The 19,565-nt window shown below is 43.2% G+C and overlaps 1 pseudogene; it reads right to left on the reverse strand.

Moving 5' to 3' along the window:
- Nucleotides 1–4,152: 4,152 nt before the first annotated feature.
- LOC147879617 (germin-like protein subfamily 2 member 1 pseudogene) lies at nt 4,153–4,821 on the reverse strand (annotated as a pseudogene).
- Nucleotides 4,822–19,565: the final 14,744 nt, after the last annotated feature.

Consider the following 19,565-nt stretch of genomic DNA (forward strand, 5'->3'; position numbering starts at 1 on the left):
TGTGGATAACTCTCTCCCACGACTATGGAGAGATGATGAAGACCTAAGGATGATCTCTATTGTGCCTCAAGGGAAAGGACGCAACAAAGTAATAGACACGGAGTTGCATAATAGTATCAACCTCTTTTGCGTGCTTAATAGTGATGTGATGAAAAGATGGGTGACAAGATACAAGGATGCAAAGGCAAGAAGACAAGAAGAAAGGGAAGAAGAAAGGGCCCTCTTTCGTACACACCATGGATCTCGTGTGCCATACCCTCAGTATCTAAGAGCACTTCCAAAGGATATTCATGTGGATTGACTACTTGATGAAATGGAGAAAGTAGAGAAAGGCGAGGGGATGCATATCACAATGGAAGAATGGGAGTATGCTAGGGGATGCATGAGCAAGGTCGATATATAGAATGTTATGCATAAGTTAAGAGCTTTCAATAATTTAGATTGCTTATTTAATTGATTTTTTCTTGGTGTAGTGCACTATGTTCAATGCTATATGGTGTGAGGGCAAGCATTTTCGAACACAACGGATTGATGATAAGAGAAACACACAAGATTGTGGCGCCATTGCTAGCTTTGAGGGAGCCAATGGAGCCATGGATGATTATTGTGGCATAATCCAAGATATTATTATGCTTGACTTTCGACGCTTCTTTGTGTATGTTTTGGATGTAAAGTGGTTTAAGGACGTGGTGGAAAGAGGCCCTAATGCAACAATCAAACGCCATGCAAGTGGCTTTGTAACTATTGACTCCACAAAGTTTTGGCAAAGTAGGAAGGACACACTAGTACTACTGCAACAATGTGAACAGGTACTGTGCACACATATAAAAATACTCGCTTTTAAATATTTGATGCAAGAAAAATAACATGATTGTATTTGTGTTTGAATTAGCTTGTCTATCAACCAATGGTGGATAATAATAGATGGTGGCATGTCATACCTATTATGCCATGTTCCAAAGTGATGTATAGTACATTTACTAATATGGAGCGTATGGAGGATGATCATGGCCATGGACGTGATGATGACTGTGATACGAGAGAGGAGGATGATCATAAGAGAGGAGATACAGATATTGAGGCCATTACCCGTGAGGACGAGCCTACCATTGGTGATGCTGATTTCGATGAGCACATGAGTGGCACAAGTAGTAGTGGGTTGAATGTATTTGTAGATCTAAATACTTGTTTGGATTTTGAAGTAGATAGTTTGGCAAGGTTGATCTCATTGAGGATGAGATTGAGCCATAGCCCCATCATTGATATTGGCAAAACTATTTTACATATTGTCTCATTCTCCTCACCTCACTTAATTCTTGTATATGTGGGCTTGCAAAAAAGCATTGATGTTTTGTTAAAATTATGTGCTTTGGTAATCATGGGCAATGTTTGGAATGAGTCTCAAATCAGTCGTAGATGGGTCATGCTACTCATTATTGATTATGCATGACTCTTACTGGATAAAATGAGGGCTAGGCATTACATTCTTTATGGACCTCCATTTACACAAATAGCAATTTGTTGAGGGCGTATGTATCTCCATACTTGTCCACTTATGTGTGGTTTTCAATAATGTGGCTTCGTTGCTTGAGATTTATGTATTTAGAAGCCCTTGGAACAAGTCCTTCGGGTTCTTTTTACCTTGCCTTTCCGTTTCGCTCTTGCTCTCTAGTATTGCATTCAAAATCATCATCTTGATGAACTCTTATATCAGTGGTGAATATTATTTTGCCTTATATGTTTGAAGATGCATAGGTTGAAATTTTATGTGTTGCATCACAGTCACATAAAACATCGGGCTTCTTTCTCATGCCAATCTTTGACATTACGCACTTAGGGAGGACGGAGATTGTGCACATTTGTGTGCATATTTGTGCACATAAGGTATATACATTGAAAAATATGCAAGATTTTAAGATTTGTACATATTTTTCATAATATGTGAGGCCGAAGGGGGGGGGGGGTCTTTTGGATGAGGGGGGGTAAAACAAAAAATACACTAAAATATGAAAACCCATCTCCTTTCAAATTAATGTAACTTTTTCATGTGTTACCAAAATTTCAAGGTGTAAAGACATATTTGAAGCTCTTTTAGTGTAGAACACAACCATGTTCTTTTGGATGAGGGGGGGTAAGACAAAAAATACAGTAAAATATGAAAACCCATCTCCTTTCAAATTAATATAACTTTTTCATGTGTTACCCAAATTTCAAGGTGTAAAGACATATTTGAAGCTCTTTTAGTGTAGAACACAACCATGGTATATTTTTAAACTCATTCATACTCAAGATTTTGATGGGTTTTCTTACTAAAAGGAGTTGGCGCCCCAAGAGTACTTGATGGTATTATCTTGGGATTCTCGACTTTTAGTTTGACCTTCCTTTTGTGAGACTAAAGCCCATTCACTCTCAGAGAGTCATGTCTACCACCATTTGAGATACGTGACTGTGAATGCTTGATCAATCACATTTTTCTAAAGATACTCTCCATATTTGAAGTCTTAAAAAAACCAAATGTTATTGCACCCAACAAGAAGAGGGTTGCTATTGTGCACACCTATTCTTCAAATCTATTGTGCATGCTTACACAAGCACTTCACAATATTGTGTAAGGTTGATACCACAAGATTGAGACATATATGGGTTTTAAATTGGCCAATTTATGTATTGTTCAACGTTGATACCAGAAGATTGAGTGACATAGAGGTTTTCAATTGGCCAAGCTATGCATTGTTCAATGTAATACATGTTGGACATCTTTATTTTTTTATTAAGCTTCTTGGCACAAATTGCCATAGGGATTACAAGTGCAATTTCCATGAAGCACTATCTTTTTCGAACTTCTAATGTTTGCTAGTTTTAGGTAGCATGGATCTCATAATTAGCTCAAGGTGGATCAATTAAAGTTGTAGCATTTTATTTCCAAGGGCTTTGTTTTAGAGGGAGAAATTTTATTTGCACAATGAGGCCACATACACACATATAGATGTGTATCTACTCTTAGGGAGAGGTTTTGACATGAAGTAATTTTGGAGGTTCGGGGAGAGCAAGAGCGAGCTTCATGGAAGGTTTGAGGGACGTAGGCAGTGGTTCGGGTGGGATAGGAGGTTCTGAAGCTTCTGAGAAAGCTTTAGGAGGTCTTGAGCAACACATGGGGATGACACAAAGGAATGGTGTGTGGAGAGAGCCAGACATCTTTGCTTTTCTTTCACTTTGTTTTCTGACATGACTCAAAACTAATTTTGTGTTTTCGCAAAGATTTTGCTATGTTTTTTATAATTCTTTTGTAAATATGTTTGGATCTTTCACTTATACTTGTTCATAAAATCACATGGAAAGTTGGAGCCCCACACAAAATACCCGTCCATTTGTATTTATTCCTTAACCTATGATCCCAACTTTGAGACCCAGTGGAACGAGTCTCAAACCTGTCGTAGACGGGTCATACTACTCGTTATTGATTATGCATGACTCTTACTCAATAAGATGAGGGCTAGGCATTACATTCTTTATGGACCTCCATTTACATATATAGCAATTTGTTGAGGGCTTATGTATCTCCGTACTTGTCCTGCACTTATGTGTGGTTTTTCATAATGTGGCTTCCTTGCTTGAGATTTATGTACTAAGAAGCCCTTGGAACAAATCCTTCGGGTTCGTTTTACCTTGCCTTTCTGTCTCGCTCTTGCTCTCTCGTATTGAATTCAAAATCATCACCTCGATGAACTCTTATGTCAATGGTGAATATTATTTTGCCTTATATGTTTGAAGATACATAGGCTGAAATTTTATGTGTTGCATCACAGTCACATTAAACATCGGGCTTCTTTCTTCTGTCAATCTTTGACATTACGCACTTAGGGAGGACGGAGATTGTGCATATTTGCGTGCCCTTCCCCCGAAAGCCCCGAGTGGTTGTTATTGCGATTTGTGCACATGTTGTGGTTGTTAGTCGGAATGGTTGGTCGTTTCGGTCCGTTATGGCACACACTATGGCACGCGAGACGTAAAACCAACCACTTTGCAAGCAAAGTAGACATGCAAGAAGAGCGCTTGGAACATTGGAATGCAAAAGTTTTAGGGTATGAAAGAACGTTGATGAATCAATGAAATGTGATCAAAATAGATCACTGTATACAACGTTTCGTTGGACTAGAGAGTGGTGCTGACTCCGGCGATCAAGCCCTTGACCACGTCCTCGCTGATGCCAAATGCGGTCTCCAGCACTTGCTCAGGAAGCGGAGGCTCGGCTGCGAAGAGAGCCTTGGCTACCTGAGAGGACCCGGGATTCTGGCTGTTCAGAGCGGCTATGGCAACGGCCGGTTGATCGCCCACGTTGAGCTGGAAGTGGACGAGGCCGCGGGGGAAAACAAAGAGGTCGCCGGCGTAGAGGGTCTGCTGGAAGAGAGTGTTGGTGGTGGTAACGAAGCCGACGACGAGCTGGCCCTGGGCGACGAAGAGGACCTCGGAAGCGCGGGGGTGGACGTGGGGTGGGTTGAGGCCACCTTTGGGAGCGAAGTCGATGCGAGCCACGGAGAGGCCCTGGGTGTTGAGGCCGGGGAAGGTGAGGGCAGAAGCGAGCTGGACGGCGGAGCCAAGGTGGTTGGAGGTGTTGCCGGGGTTGCGGAGGAAGGGGGACCGGAAGTCTGCTGCGGTGACTTGGGCGGGGTTCTTGCAAAGCAGACCGTTGAGGGCGATATTGGAGTTCTGGGCGGCAGGGAGCGCCACACAGAAGTCCTGGAGGGGGTCAGAATCAGAAGCCATGGAGGCTGCAAAGCAACAAAACAAGACCAGCAATATTGTGCACGAGGAGGAGGCCATGGCGAGGAAGGATGAGCTGTGCTGAGGTAGAGTCGGAGAAGAAATGGAAGCAGAATGAGACTTTTATGAGCAGCGCTTCAAAAACGAAATGGAGGACACAACGTAGAAGAAAGGGAAGCAGGATATGAGGTTTGGGAGGAGCGGGGAGGCTTTTATGAGCAGCTTCAACATCCAAATGGAGCCCAAGGGAGGACTGAGTCGTTCCACGCAAACGTGTGAGCGAAAATAAAAGCCAAGTCTCCTCCTCTTATCGCTCTGCCGGCCTTGCTCCTTCCTCTTGTGGACGCAACTGTGGGCCAACGATTGTTCCCTGCACGGGATGGTCAACCATCAAAATGATATGACTTTTTCAATTAAGGGCTTAAATCATAAGTTGTACTCTATTCGCAAGGTAGTATAAAAATAGAGCGTAGTTAAAGGGGGTAGAATCTTTAAATTCAAGGTTGATTTTACAAGAGTATTATGTAATACATAGTAAAACAATATAATTCTATATAATATTATACTCTGGTAGAATCTTTAAATTCAAGGTTGACTAGTGCCAAACCCGTGGCTGAGACAGACTCCGTTTCAACTAAATCTTCCATAATAATTCTATATAATATTATACTCGGGAGTCGGCATGCCATTACATTTAGCACTACACGAGGTAACTTTAACATCCTCGCAAATATGTATTTTCATCTTCCTTTGAACTTTCCCTCGTGGAGCATTGTTTCTGAGCTCCTTGGACCTCCTATGTAGAAGCATACTTGGCCACTTCGCATGAGCTGAACCACACCCTCCTTCGAAATATACCCAACTCCGCCACCCCTTTCCTACATGCTACTCCCTCCTCTGCCCACTCTCATTCCCTCCTCTCGTGCTCCCTTTCGATACTCTGCTTTGGAACTCGCTTCACATTCCCACAAGGTCCTTCTGAGACTCCTCTTAGTTGGCGAATTCACCCAAATTGGACTTTGGAACTGTTGCAATTGCCTTTTTTCATTCCATAGTGCGAGTACGACTTCTTATGCTTTTTCTTGTGATCGGGTTCGCCTGTACATTACTCTGAATCTCGTCCTTGCATTTATTCTTTCTGCTTTGGCCACTTCATATCTCTCAATCCACTTCTGCATCTCACGGCTATTGAGGATACAAAACTTATTGAATTTCTCCATTTGCTCTTCGCTCATCTTTCTTTCAATCCCTTTTCCTTGGGGGACCTCGCCAATGATGCGATCATCATCCTTGTTGTGCCAAGCTTGCGGCATATCAGGATCCGTGGATGCAAGAAACTCTGTGATATATACTAATGACTCTTGCACAAGCCATCCCTCTGCCATGCTTGCTTCTGGTCTTGCTCTTTGTCTTACAAACCCCTTTAAAGTTTTCATAAACCGCTCGAGAAAAAACATCCATCGATTATGAACGGTACCTGCTATAGCCACCTCATCAACTATGTGCACAAGCAAGTGGACTTGAGTTGTCATAATGCTTGAGGGAAAGTGCTTCTCAAGCAAGCATACGGCTTCGATGGATTCCACCCTAGCCTTCTCGATGCTCGATATAGAGATCTCTTTTTGAGATATCCACCTATTTCACATGTCCATGCATATGTAAGATATTTGAGATATCCACCTATTTCACATGTCCATGAAGAAAATACATAATGCGAATTGATAGTAAGCATACCTCACAATACCACAGATCTTGAATATAGCATTTCTAACATCTTCTTGTAAGCACCCTTTTATTGTAATTGGAAGGATGAACTATCAAAGCAACAATGAAATCATGTCAACAATATAACATAATAATAATTACGCTAATCCCTTGTACTATTATCGGTACACTAATTCTACTTAGAATACCTGTAAGACCTTGTGCCAATCATGGGACTTGAGGCCACTAAGCTTATTGTCCTTTGAAAATGCTCCTTTCAAGCAACGCATGTACCCTGTTGGTGTTTGAAAAGAGGCAATGTCTGCCTTGATCACTGCCTCCTCCCTCGTAGAGAGGATCCACGTTGCTTTCGGGAGGACAACTTTTCCTGAAGCATGCACTTGGGGCCACAAACGAGACATCCTATTCATAGCACGCAAGTCTTCTCGCACTCCTCTCGAGTCCTTGGAACCAACCAAGTGTGCCCAAATGGTAGCCCCCACATTCTTAAAGATATGCATGGGATCCAAGAGATGATTGATTTGTAACTGACCCCAATAAGGAAGCTCGTGAAAGATCGATAGCCTCTTCATACCAGGAGGAGGTTCCTCTCCATTCTCCCTCCAAGCTTGAATCCAATCACTTGCTTTCAAATATGATGGTGGTGGATCAAGCTGACCTCCACGTGCGAGATGGTCGAGCGGAAGGTATCGAGCATGACCTTCATAAACATTTTTCCTCATGTGTTTGGAGTAGCGTGCAAGCGATTTCAGAGCGGGTCCACAAACAGGACAAGCATGGTACCCACTTGTAACAAGCCCTGCACGCGTGCATGAATATGTTAGTACAAGACATGCGTGCAAAAGAGAGTATAAAAAGCATAATCCCTCATTGTACATGTAAAGACATAACCACGTACCTGCGCACTCTCCATATCCTGGGTAGTCATGCATGGTCCACATCAAGATACCCCTGACGGAAATATCATTGGTATGCCTAGGAGCTCTGGAAATATCAAAGACCTGCACTCCTCTCCATAATATCTGTAACTCCTCTATCAAAGGTGCCATGTACACGTCCATGTTTCTTGCCTTGTACTTTCCTGGCACAAGTAGTGCAAGCATGAGGTGTCCCTTTTTTATTGTTAGCCATGGTGGGATATTGTAATTCACCACGACTATGGGCCATGTCGACCAAGATGTCGAGCGTAACCCGAAAGGATTCACGCCGTCCATGGCTAGCCCAAGATGTAAGTTGCGTGGCTCTCTCGCAAAGTCCGGCCACTGATTATCTATGTGCTTCCAAGCCGCACAATCTGCAGGAATCCTCAATGTGTGATCAGTGGACCGATGAGATGCATGCCATGTCATCAACTCCACTATGGATTTGCATCGAAACATGTGTTGTATTCTTGCAATGATGGGAAAGTGTCTTAAGACCTTTACCGGTATCCTCTCACCCTGCAAGTCATCTCTATATCGTTGTTCCCCACACTTTGGACAACTAGCCAAATCTCCATGCTCACGACGAAAGAGAATACAATCATTACGGCAAGCATGGATGGTATCATAATCCATACCCACCATTGTTAGCATCTTTTTCGCTTCATCTCTTGATGCGGGCATGGTATTTGGTGCAGGCAACATCTTTTGGAGCAACCTATGACAAAGACACTATCCAAATGATGATTCTCAAAACAAACAATATCCAAATAATGAGTCAATCAAATTAATGCAAGGGCTAACCTCATTAAGGCCGAGACACTTGTATCCGACCATCCATACTGTACTTGTAGATTCAAGATTGAGAGACAAGCACGTAGTTTAGACATCCTGGCACCCTCGTACAATTGTGTTGATTGCAACTCTTGCATTTTCACCTCAGACTCTGACATCACGTGTACGTGGGATGTAGTGCCCCTAAAAATGGAATCCATCATGTCGACCATACCCTCGTCGTCATCTGGGAGACTATAGTCTTGTTGAAAGTGAGAAGGTATATGTGTACCCTCGTCACCCTCGTCATCCTGTCATAAGCTCATTCGTGTAAATAGAAGATCTTCTAATTCCGGGTATACAATAAGATTGCGAACTTAAATAGCTTTGACTTACCGATGATCCATCAACATGTGCAACACCAACGGGGGGTACTGGTTCCGGCTCCTCCCCATACATCCGCAAGTGGCGCATGATAATACGACGTTGATGTCGTACTTCTCGCTTGCAATGAGTGCAATGACAATATAACCTCTCCGTAAGCCACTTCGTGCTCCCGGGCGTTGGCGCATCATCGGATGAGCTTCCACTCGTCCCTTCCATCTACACTTATAAAACCAAAACATAAGCATGAAGAGGAGATGTACACAATTATGAGCATAGCATGTTTAATTTGAGCTTCTCTTGAGGCTATATAAAAAGAATGACATCGCTATATAGTAAGGATTGAAACAAAAAATCCTATATAGTAAGGCTGTGTAGTAAGAGGAGATATTGACAATTATAGGCATAGCATGTTTGAGTCACAAGAGGCCTCATTAAAAAACAAACAGTAAGCGTCGCTATATAGCGACGCTCTGTTGCGTCGCTATATAGCGACGATTTTAATTGAAAGCGTCGCTATATAGCGACGTTTTCACTTAAAAACGTCGCTATATAGCGACGAATAAGCGTCGCTATATAGCGACGCTGTGGGTTAAAACCCGAAACGCCGAAACCCGCGGCGTTTTGCTCAAAGCTTTCCTAATCTCTAAACTAAGCTCTCCAAAATCTCCTCCCACCTATTTTCACTGACCTCCCATCTATTCCAAGCAACCTCCTACCCTATTTCCCACTCCTCACCCTCCTCCTACCTCTTGTGCACCCTCTCTCTCCTTTTTCCCTCTTTGGTTTCCACAAAGAAAGTTCTTCAAAAGGTGAGTTTTTTTCAACAATGTAGGTTGTTTGTTTGTTAGCTTTGGTTTTGTGAGTGTTTCTACTTGTATTGCTAAAGTTTTAAACTAGTTTTCATGCTTGATTAGAAAGGATTCAAACAAAAAACGAAATTTCAAGAAAGAAAGAAAATTTCAAGAAAGAAAGAAAGAAACTCACCTCTTCTTTCTGTATTTCTCTTCCTTCTCTTCCTTCTCTTCTCCTCAATCTCCTCCTTTCCTTGTCTCCTCAATCTTCTCTTTCCTTGTCTCCTTTCAAGAATTTGCTTTTGTGATCTCCTCTTTCCACTAACATCTTATTTGAAAAAATGGATTGTTTTCTCTCTTTTGTAGTGCCAGTCCACTACACCGAGCGGGACATAGTCTCTCTTTCGTGGGCCCAGTCCACTACACCGAGCGGGACATACTTTTACAGGTAAGTGCTTTCTCTTCTTTCCATTTAAGCTTTTTGTTATTTGCATTTGCCTGCAGCTAGCGCCTTAAGCGCTAGCTGCAGTGATGGGCGTAGGAACCCTCTCCTCCCCCTTCTCTTTTTCTCATTTTCCCCCTTCTCTTTTTTCCCTCTTCTCTTATTCTCTCTTTCCCCCTCTCTCTTTTCCCTTCTCTCTTTCCTTTCCCCCTTATTCTCTATTTCCGCATCCCTCTTATTCTCTTATGCTTATGCTTCTCTCATTCCGCATAAGTTCCTCCTCTATTTCCGCATGAGCATAAGCTCATGCTTATGCTCATTCATGAGCATGAGCTTATGCGTAAGTTTCCGCAAGAGCTTATGCGGAAATAGAGAATGAGAGAAGCATACGCTTCTCTCATTCTCTTTTTTCCGCATAAGCTCCTTCTCTCATTCCGCATAAGCTCCTTCTCTATTTCCGCATGAGCATACGCATGAGCTTATGCTTATGCTTATGCATAAGCATAAGCATAAGCATAAGCATAAGCTCATGCTTATGCTCATTCTTCATGCTTATGCTCATTCATGTCCATGAGATTATGCGTAAGTTTCCGCAAGAGCTTATGCGGAAATAGCGAATGAGAGAAGCATATGCTTCTCTCATTCTCTTTTTCCGCATAAGCTCCTTCTCTTATTCCGCATGCAAGTTTCCGCAAGTTTCCGCATGAGCTCCTTCTCTTATTCCGCATAAGCTCCTTCTCTCCTTCTCTTATTCCGCATGAGCTCCTTCTCTTATTCTGCATAAGCTCCTTCTCTTATTCCGCATAAGCATAAGCATGAGCTCCTTCTCTCCTTCTCTCCGCATAAGCTCCTTCTCTCATTCCGCATAAGCATAAGCATAAGCATAAGCATAAGCTCCTTCTCTCCTTCTCTTATCCGCAAGTTTCCGCAAGTGCTCCTTCTCTTTTTCCGCATAAGCTCCCTCTCTTTTTCCGCATGAGCATAAGCTTATGCGTATGCTTATGCTTATGCTTATGCTTATGCATAAGCATAAGCATAAGCTCATGCTTATGCTCATTCTTCATGCTTATGCTCATTCATGAGCATGAGCTTATGCGTAAGTTTCCGCAAGAGCTTATGCGGAAATAGAGAATGAGAGAAGCATATATGCTTCTCTCATTCTCTTTTTCCGCATAAGCTCCTTCTCTTATTCCGCATGCAAGTTTCCGCAAGTTTCCGCATGAGCTCCTTCTCTTATTCCGCATAAGCTCCTTCTCTCATTCCGCATAAGCTCCTTCTCTATTTCCGCATGAGCATAAGCATGAGCCTTCTCTTTCCCTTTCTCTCATTCTCTATTTCCTCGTTCTCATTCTTTTTCCGCATAAGCTCCCTCTCTTTTTCCGCATGAGCATAAGCATGAGCTTATGCTTATGCTTATGCTCATGCATAAGCATAAGCATAAGCTCATGCTTATGCTCATTCTTCATGCTTATGCTCATTCATGAGCATGAGCTTATGCGTAAGTTTCCGCAAGAGCTTATGCGGAAATAGAGAATGAGAGAAGCATATGCTTCTCTCATTCTCTTTTTTCGCATAAGCTCCTTCTCTTATTCCGCATGCAAGTTTTCGCAAGTTTCCGCATGAGCTCCTTCTCTTATTCCGCATAAGCTCCTTCTCTCATTCCGCATAAGCTCATTCTCTATTTCCGCATGAGCATAAGCATGAGCTTATGCTTATGCTTATGCATAAGCATAAGCATAAGCTCATGCTTATGCTCATTCTTCGCATGAGCTTATGCGTAAGTTTCCGCAAGAGCTTATACGGAAATAGAGAATAAGAGAAGCATATGCTTCTCTCATTCTCTTTTTCCGCATACGCTCCTTCTCTCATTTCGCTTAAGCTCCTTCTCTATTTCCGCATGAGCATAAGCATGAGCTTATGCTTATGCTTATGCTTATGCTTATGCATAAGCATAAGCATAAGCTCATGCTTATGCTCATTCATCCGCAAGCATAAGCATGAGCATAAGCATGAGCATAAGCATGAGCTTATGCTTATGCTTATGCATAAGCATAAGCATAAGCTCATGCTTATGCTCATTCATGAGCATGAGCTTATGCGTATTCTTCCGCAAGAGCTTATGCGGAAATAGAGAATGAGAGAAGCATATGCTTCTCTCATTCTCTTTTTCCGCATAAGCTCCTTCTCTTATTCCGCATGCAAGTTTCCGCAAGTTTCTGCATGAGCTCCTTCTCTTATTCCGCATAAGCTCCTTCTCTCATTCCGCATAAGCTCCTTCTCTATTTCCGCATGATCATAAGCATGAGCCTATGCTTATGCTTATGCTCATTCATCCGCAAGAGCTTATGCGTAAGTTTCCGCAAGAGCTTATCCGCAAGTTTCCGCAAGTGCTCCTTCTCTTTTTCCGCATAAGCTCCTCCTCTATTTCCGCATGAGCATAAGCATGAGCTTATGCTTATGCTTATGCATAAGCATAAGCATAAGCTCATGCTTATGCTCATTCATGAGCATGAGCTTATGCGTAAGTTTCCGCAAGAGCTTATGCGGAAATAGAGAATGAGAGAAGCATATGCTTCTCTCATTCTCTTTTTCCGCATAAGCTCCTTCTCTCCTTCTCTTATCCGCAAGTTTCCGCAAGTGCTCCTTCTCTTTTTCCGCATAAGCTCCCTCTCTTTTTCCGCATAAGCTCCCTCTCTTTTTCCGCATGAGCATAAGCTTATGCGTATGCTTATGCTTATGCTTATGCTTATGCATAAGCATAAGCATAAGCTCATGCTTATGCTCATTCATGTCCATGAGCTTATGCGTAAGTTTCCGCAAGTTTCCGCATGCAAGTTTCCGCAAGTTTCCGCATGAGCTCCTTCTCTCATTCCGCATAAGCATAAGCATAAGCATAAGCTCCTTCTCTCCTTCTCTTATCCGCAAGTTTCCGCAAGTGCTCCTTCTCTTTTTCCGCATAAGCTCCCTCTCTTTTTCCGCATGAGCATAAGCTTATGCGTATGCTTATGCTTATGCTTATGCTTATGCATAAGCATAAGCATAAGCTCATGCTTATGCTCATTCTTCATGCTTATGCTCATTCATGTCCATGAGCTTATGCGTAAGTTTCCGCAAGTTTCCGCATGCAAGTTTCCGCAAGTTTCCGCATGAGCTCCTTCTCTCATTCCGCATAAGCATAAGCATAAGCATAAGCTCCTTCTCTCCTTCTCTTATCCGCAAGTTTCCGCAAGTGCTCCTTCTCTTTTTCCGCATAAGCTCCCTCTCTTTTTCCGCATGAGCATAAGCTTATGCGTATGCTTATGCTTATGCTTATGCTTATGCATAAGCATAAGCATAAGCTCATGCTTATGCTCATTCTTCATGCTTATGCTCATTCATGTCCATGAGCTTATGCGTAAGTTTCCGCAAGTTTTCGCATGCAAGTTTCCGCAAGTTTCCGCATGAGCTCCTTCTCTCATTCCGCATAAGCATAAGCATAAGCATAAGCTCCTTCTCTCCTTCTCTTATCCGCAAGTTTCCGCAAGTGCTCCTTCTCTTTTTCCGCATAAGCTCCCTCTCTTTTTCCGCATGAGCATAAGCTTATGCGTATGCTTATGCTTATGCTTATGCATAAGCATAAGCATAAGCTCATGCTTATGCTCATTCTTCATGCTTATGCTCATTCATGTCCATGAGCTTATGCGTAGGTTTCCGCAAGAGCTTATGCGGAAATAGAGAATGAGAGAAGCATATGCTTCTCTCATTCTCTTTTTCCGCATAAGCTCCTTCTCTTATTCCGCATGCAAGTTTCCGCAAGTTTCCGCATGAGCTCCTTCTCTTATTCCGCATAAGCTCCTTCTCTCATTCCGCATAAGCTCCTTCTCTCATTCCGCATAAGCTCCTTCTCTATTTCCGCATGAGCATAAGCTCCTTCTCCTTCTCTTTCCCTTTCTCTCATTCTCTATTTCCTCGTTCTCATTCTTTTCTTTCCTTTACATTTTCTTTCCCTCTTATCTTTCCCTCTTTCCTTTCCTTCTTTCCTTTCCCTCTTCTTTCCTTTCCCTCTTCTTTCTTCTTGCCTATGCCTATGCCTATGAGAATGCTCATGTTTGTTTATTTGTTTTCTGTTTTCGTGTTTGTGTCTATGTTAGACATGGGATCACGTCGCTCATCGGACGAGTACGGACAGCCTCGCAGGAGGAGAGCTCACGATCTATATGCTCCAGAGGACTTTGATTCCTCTCAGGCGACTACCCCGAGGACTACCCCTGGTCCGACTCCTCTCGGTCCTAGCACTGTGACTACCCCTGGTCCGACCCCTCTTCCACGTAGCACTGCGACTACCCCTCAGGGGACTCCTTTGCTAGCCGCGCATGGCTTTGTTGGGACTCCCGACGAGTTTGTAGCGCAGATGAGCGATGAGGAGGCAGCGAGATTCTTCTCTCTGCTCTCTCAGAGGACCTCTGCAATTCCTTCCCCTACACCGACGGGTGGACGTACAGCCCAGCCATCCCCTCGCGCCCCTTCGACCGCGGGATCATCACCTGCGCATGCCTCCCGCAAGGGAAGGAAGAGTAGGATGGGCGGCTCATGTTGTGCTGACTCAGGAGATGTAGACGAGTCAGCACACTCACGCTCCTTTAGGTCTCCACTTGGTCCGGAGACACAGTATCAGTCAGGTCCCTTTCCCTCTCCTACTCCCACAGCTACTCCTCGATCCGGAAGCGGTCGCGCAGCTTCCACTCCTTCAGACTCTGCTACCGTCAGTCCCCCTTACTCATCAGGGGATCTCTCCTATCAAATCACATCTGACGGAGAGATAATAGAAGACAAAAAGGGCAAAGCAGTGATGGCCGCCATGAGGCGGTTGATGAGTCATCACTTCAAGAGCGGAATAAATATCGATTGGCGGTATCAAGATGGCCAAAAGAAACAGGCGGTGATCGATGAGTTAAAACTCAGATTTCCTAATCCACCAAATGTGGAGTTTAATAACAGTTATATGCTCGAGCGCATGGGTTTGGTCCTAAAGCATCGCAGATCAACCATGCGTACTTCCATTACAAAGGGGTTGTCTAAACCCAGCTGGGCAGACAAAGCTGATTGGAAGTTCTTGAAGAAGCAGAATAGGGACCATCCTGAAATGTTCGAGGGTCAGAGGAGGGCTGCGAAGAGACGGCTGGATGTCGTAGGTACTTCGCACTTTGGTGCAGGTGGACGGTATGCGTTCGAGGCAACCGTGGTAAGTTTACTTCTTTCCATTTAATGTATTGTTCTATTTGTTTTACTTACATATTCCATGCACTTTAGCTAACTCTAACTCTCGTAAATTGGATCCACAGCAAGCTGCGATGGGTCGTCTTCCTACGGATGCAGAGACGCGGCGCGCATTTCGGATAGGAACCAAGCCGTGGTTCATTGAGCAAGAGGCAATGGGAGCGACAGTCGATTGGGCTGAGGTGGCTGCTCGCACGGTATAAGTTTACTCCTGCTTGTAATCTCACTTTTTAATTTAAGTTCCAATCTAATTTTCGATTTATATGGTTCAGTCTCAGGGTCAAAGCTCAAGCGTCCCATCATCAGAGACGAGCGATCAACAGGGGCAAGGATCGGACGCAGGTGCCGATGACGAAGGAGAAGACGCAGGTGTCGGGGACGAGGGAGAAGATGCAGGTGCCGAGGACCAGGGAACAGCCCAACAAGACGATTCGGATTCGGATTCGGATTAGTAGTGGTAGTAGCATTTTTCATATCCGCTCGTTAGAGCCATTTTGTATCACCCTTTCACAGGGTAATTTTGTTTCAAACATAGTTGTATATGTATATGCATTTCTTCCTCATCGTTCACAAGAACAATTTTGTATCACCCTGCAAGCAAGGGAAATTTTGTTATAAAAAACTTTCTTTTGTAATTACAAAAAAAAAAAAAAGGTTAGTGGGGCTAAACAGGGCTTCCTTTTGGCCCTGTTTAGCCCCACTAACCATTTTTTTAACCTTCTGTTAATCGTCGCTATATAGCGACGTTTACCAGTGTCGCTATATAGCGACGATTAACAGAGTCGCTATATAGCGACGTTTATATCGTCGCTATATAGCGACGTTTACATCGTCGCTATATAGCGACGATTAACAGCGTCGCTATATAGCGACGGTTTATAGCGACGCTCCTTTTCCGACGATTTTAATGACTTTTATAGCGACCTTTGCGCCCGTGAAAAAAAAAAATTTTAATGTAAAAAGCGTCGGTATTTCCGTCGGAAAATGGCCTATGCCTTGTAGTGTCTGTAGTTTTGGAGACAAAGCAAGTAATTGACCAAAGGTGATATGAGCTTCCTTTTCTTCAAGGTCGGACAACAAGTCATAGCTTCCAATTCCTTGTCCTAAAGGAAAGTCTGACTGGCTAATTCTCCTTCTAGATGCCTTCTTTTTCTTACTACGGTGTTCCTCTTCCTGATGTTCCTCATCTACTTCTTCCTTGCTTTCTTCTTCTTCTTTTGCTTTACCACGCCCCCGTTTAGCCATCATTACCTCTCTTTCCTCATCCCCTGAAGAAGCTTCTAACAAGGATACTTGTTTTTCTTCTTTCTTTCTCAATCTAAGACACTCGGGGCGATATTGACCTTTTTCATTACATTCATAGCAAGTGACCCCACTCCTATCTCGAGGCCTATCTTCACTCTTAGGTGCTCTAGGTTGTCGTGCATTAACCAAATGCAATTTCAAATCAGCAAACTCTGCCATCAATTGGGAGATATTATGATCTAACTCAGAGGACTTTGGTACGTGAGGAGTGCCCATTACCTCCACCTTAGAAGTTGAAGCTGTTGAAGACACAAAAGAGGATTCGATCTTTATAGAAGCTTCTTTCTTGGTCGCAATGCGAAGTGCCTCCATGTATGTTGTTGGATCTTTACTCATTACTTTTGAGCGAAGACGAGGCTCCAAAGCCATAACAAATTTGCTCATCTTTAAGTGCTCCATGCCTGAGAGACTTTGAGGGGCCGATGATGCAGATGCCAGAGCTCGCAAAGCTGCCCTTTCATACTTTGTCCATAAAGTTTCATATCGGATTGCCAACGCAGAGACCAACTCACCCTCTCCTTGATAGAACCGGTCCAACTGCAACATCAAAGCATTTGGTGACTCCACTGCCCCAAATCTCTGCTTCATTGCTGCCACCACTTGGTCCTAGTCCTCCTTGGTAGAGTCTGGCAAGGTCTCATGCCAACTCAAGGCTACACCTTTAAGAAAATCAGGCAAAATCTCCACCCGATCCTTCATGGACCATCCAGAAAGCCGGCATCCTCGAACAAAATCCCGAAGATAAGACTCCGAGTCTTCCCCTTGGGTCCCTCGAAACACTGGAATCTTCATTATGATGAAACACAAAAAGGAAACACCAAGATCCAAATAATATCCCAAACAAGATCCGAACAAGATCCCATAGAGCCTTAGTATTCCAAGACCAACTTATTATGCATAACCACTTGTTGAAAACCCTCCACAATGTGGTCCTCAACAAAATCTTCAAAAATAAGTGACCAACTAGCACCGTGAAAACAATGTGTATACATGCATTCTAGAATCACCCTTCTCACAATAAGGAGTGCACATAAAAGCTTCAAGATATTGTACTCTTCATCATTTGCATATCAAAAGAAGTTGAAAGCATTAAGAATCACCACTCCACTGTTATAGTCAAAAACTACCCAAAGACTCAACTCTTCTTCACACCAAGCTGCCAGTGCAGGAACAATCCCCAATCTATCATTGTGCCTGCTGCCGGCATTGTCGATTCACCAACATATTCAACAGTGCAAACATAAAGGATATGATCATGGTGACTGTGTGAATAGCTTGAGCATCACCTTCACAATCTTTAAGTTCTCTTAAACAGGTTGCAATCTCTTCTAACGGAGTTCTTCTAGGCATCTTCTTTATCTCATCAAAACACATGCCTCTTCTAGGCATAACATGCAACAAGTACACCCGAGACCGTTTAGTAAGGTGGGATGAATCCAATACCAAACATACCCGGTGTCTCCACCAAAAGATGTGACATGAAGTTGGGGGTAATAAACTTCACGCACCTCTTCACTTCCTGTTGCTTTCGAACTGAGTGCCAAAGATATTATCATTGAGAATGGGACATTAGAAAGAAGCTTTTATGCTAAGATACCACACCATACTTTCCTCCCTCAGATGAGAATGAAGATGGTAATATCCCAAGTGATGTTGTAATCAAGCATAGGGAGAAGGAAAGGATCAACAGAGGCCATAATCTCAGCGAGTGGGTCTGCGCCAAAGCGATACGTTGTTGAAAGAAGATCTTGCGGCTCAACATGACATGAACTGATATATATCGAGGAGTTTGAAGGGGCTGATTGGGTTGGATGGGTAGATTCCGAGGAAACATTGCACCTCCTTCACAGACACCTTTATACTTAGCTCAAAACACTCTACAAACTGTCATTAGACACAGAGGCCTATAACTTTCAGTAGAGACATGATATCAAAGATTCAATCACAGAAAGAGATGTGCCTTGAGATGTCTTTTCGTTGATATAAGTTTCATTGAAAACAAACAAACGGTTGAAGAGATATGGACAGCTTACTGGAAGGGGGTAAAAATTGTCATGAAAATAGACCATTAAACACAGAGACTCATAACATTTTGTAGCAGTATCTGATTCAAGATCTAAGCACGTATAGACATGCGCCTTAAATAGAGCTTCACGCTGATATATGTTTCATAAGAAACAGAAAGTGAACAAAAAGTTATGGACATTTTACTAGACGGGGGTAAAAACTGTCATAAAAACAGATTGTCAGACACAGAGAATCTGATTTTTGCAGCAGTATTTGATTCAAGATCTGATTACATACAAACATGTGCCTTAAAGAGAGCTTCGCACTGATATAAATTTCATTACAATCGGACTACCGAGCAGAAAGTTATGAGCAAAACACTAACAGGGGGTCAAACTGTCATGAAAACTGCCCTCCACCCAGGCTAATTTCGCCTGAGCAGGATGCTCCATCAAGACTCCACCTTCATCAACGATCCACCCCTCATGGATTTCGCCTAGAAGAGGGTAAGAAGCTTGCATGGTGGCTCAGGAAACAGATGGACCATGTGTGCACAATAAGCAGCTGAATAGAAAGAACTTTTAAAGCTTTGAAAGAAAGAAAAGGGAAGAGACACTTAAGAGAGAGAGAACCTGAAGTGACCTTCGTTACAAATAGAGTGAGAATCCACTCCAACACTACAAACACAAGGGATAAGAACAGGTTTCATACATACAAGAGGAAGCGGAAGCTCCAAGACTACTCATAGAGAGAGAATAAACTAGAGAGAGATGGACTCAAGAGTCTACATAAGAGAATATCTACAAGAGGGAGAGAAGGCTCATGGAAGAGGCTTGGGGAGACTAGAGCTACAGCAACATGAGGCCTAATGGTGGAAGAGATTGATGAACAAGGGAGAGGAGGGCTCCTTTTATAGAGATTTTGTTACCCTCCTTCACCCATTTACAATTGCTGCCTATAGATTCCTTTCTCCATCAATCACATAAGCACGTATGTCACCATCCATGTTCTTTTTGGCTACTCTTGCCATGTGTCCCATCACAAGATGCTCAAGACTCTTAAAATATTGAGAAAGTCAAGAGTCTCCTCACATGGAGCCCATAGGGACCCTCTCTTTTCCACATGTCCACATCCTCCTTATTCCACATAGGAGTTCTAGAAGGATTCCTCTTGACTTCACACTCCTCCACATGCCTT

This window comes from Dipteris shenzhenensis, chromosome 33 (assembly GCF_047967505.1).
Source record: "Dipteris shenzhenensis isolate YYH24624 ecotype China chromosome 33, Dip_SZ_1.0, whole genome shotgun sequence".
NCBI lineage: Eukaryota > Viridiplantae > Streptophyta > Polypodiopsida > Gleicheniales > Dipteridaceae > Dipteris > Dipteris shenzhenensis.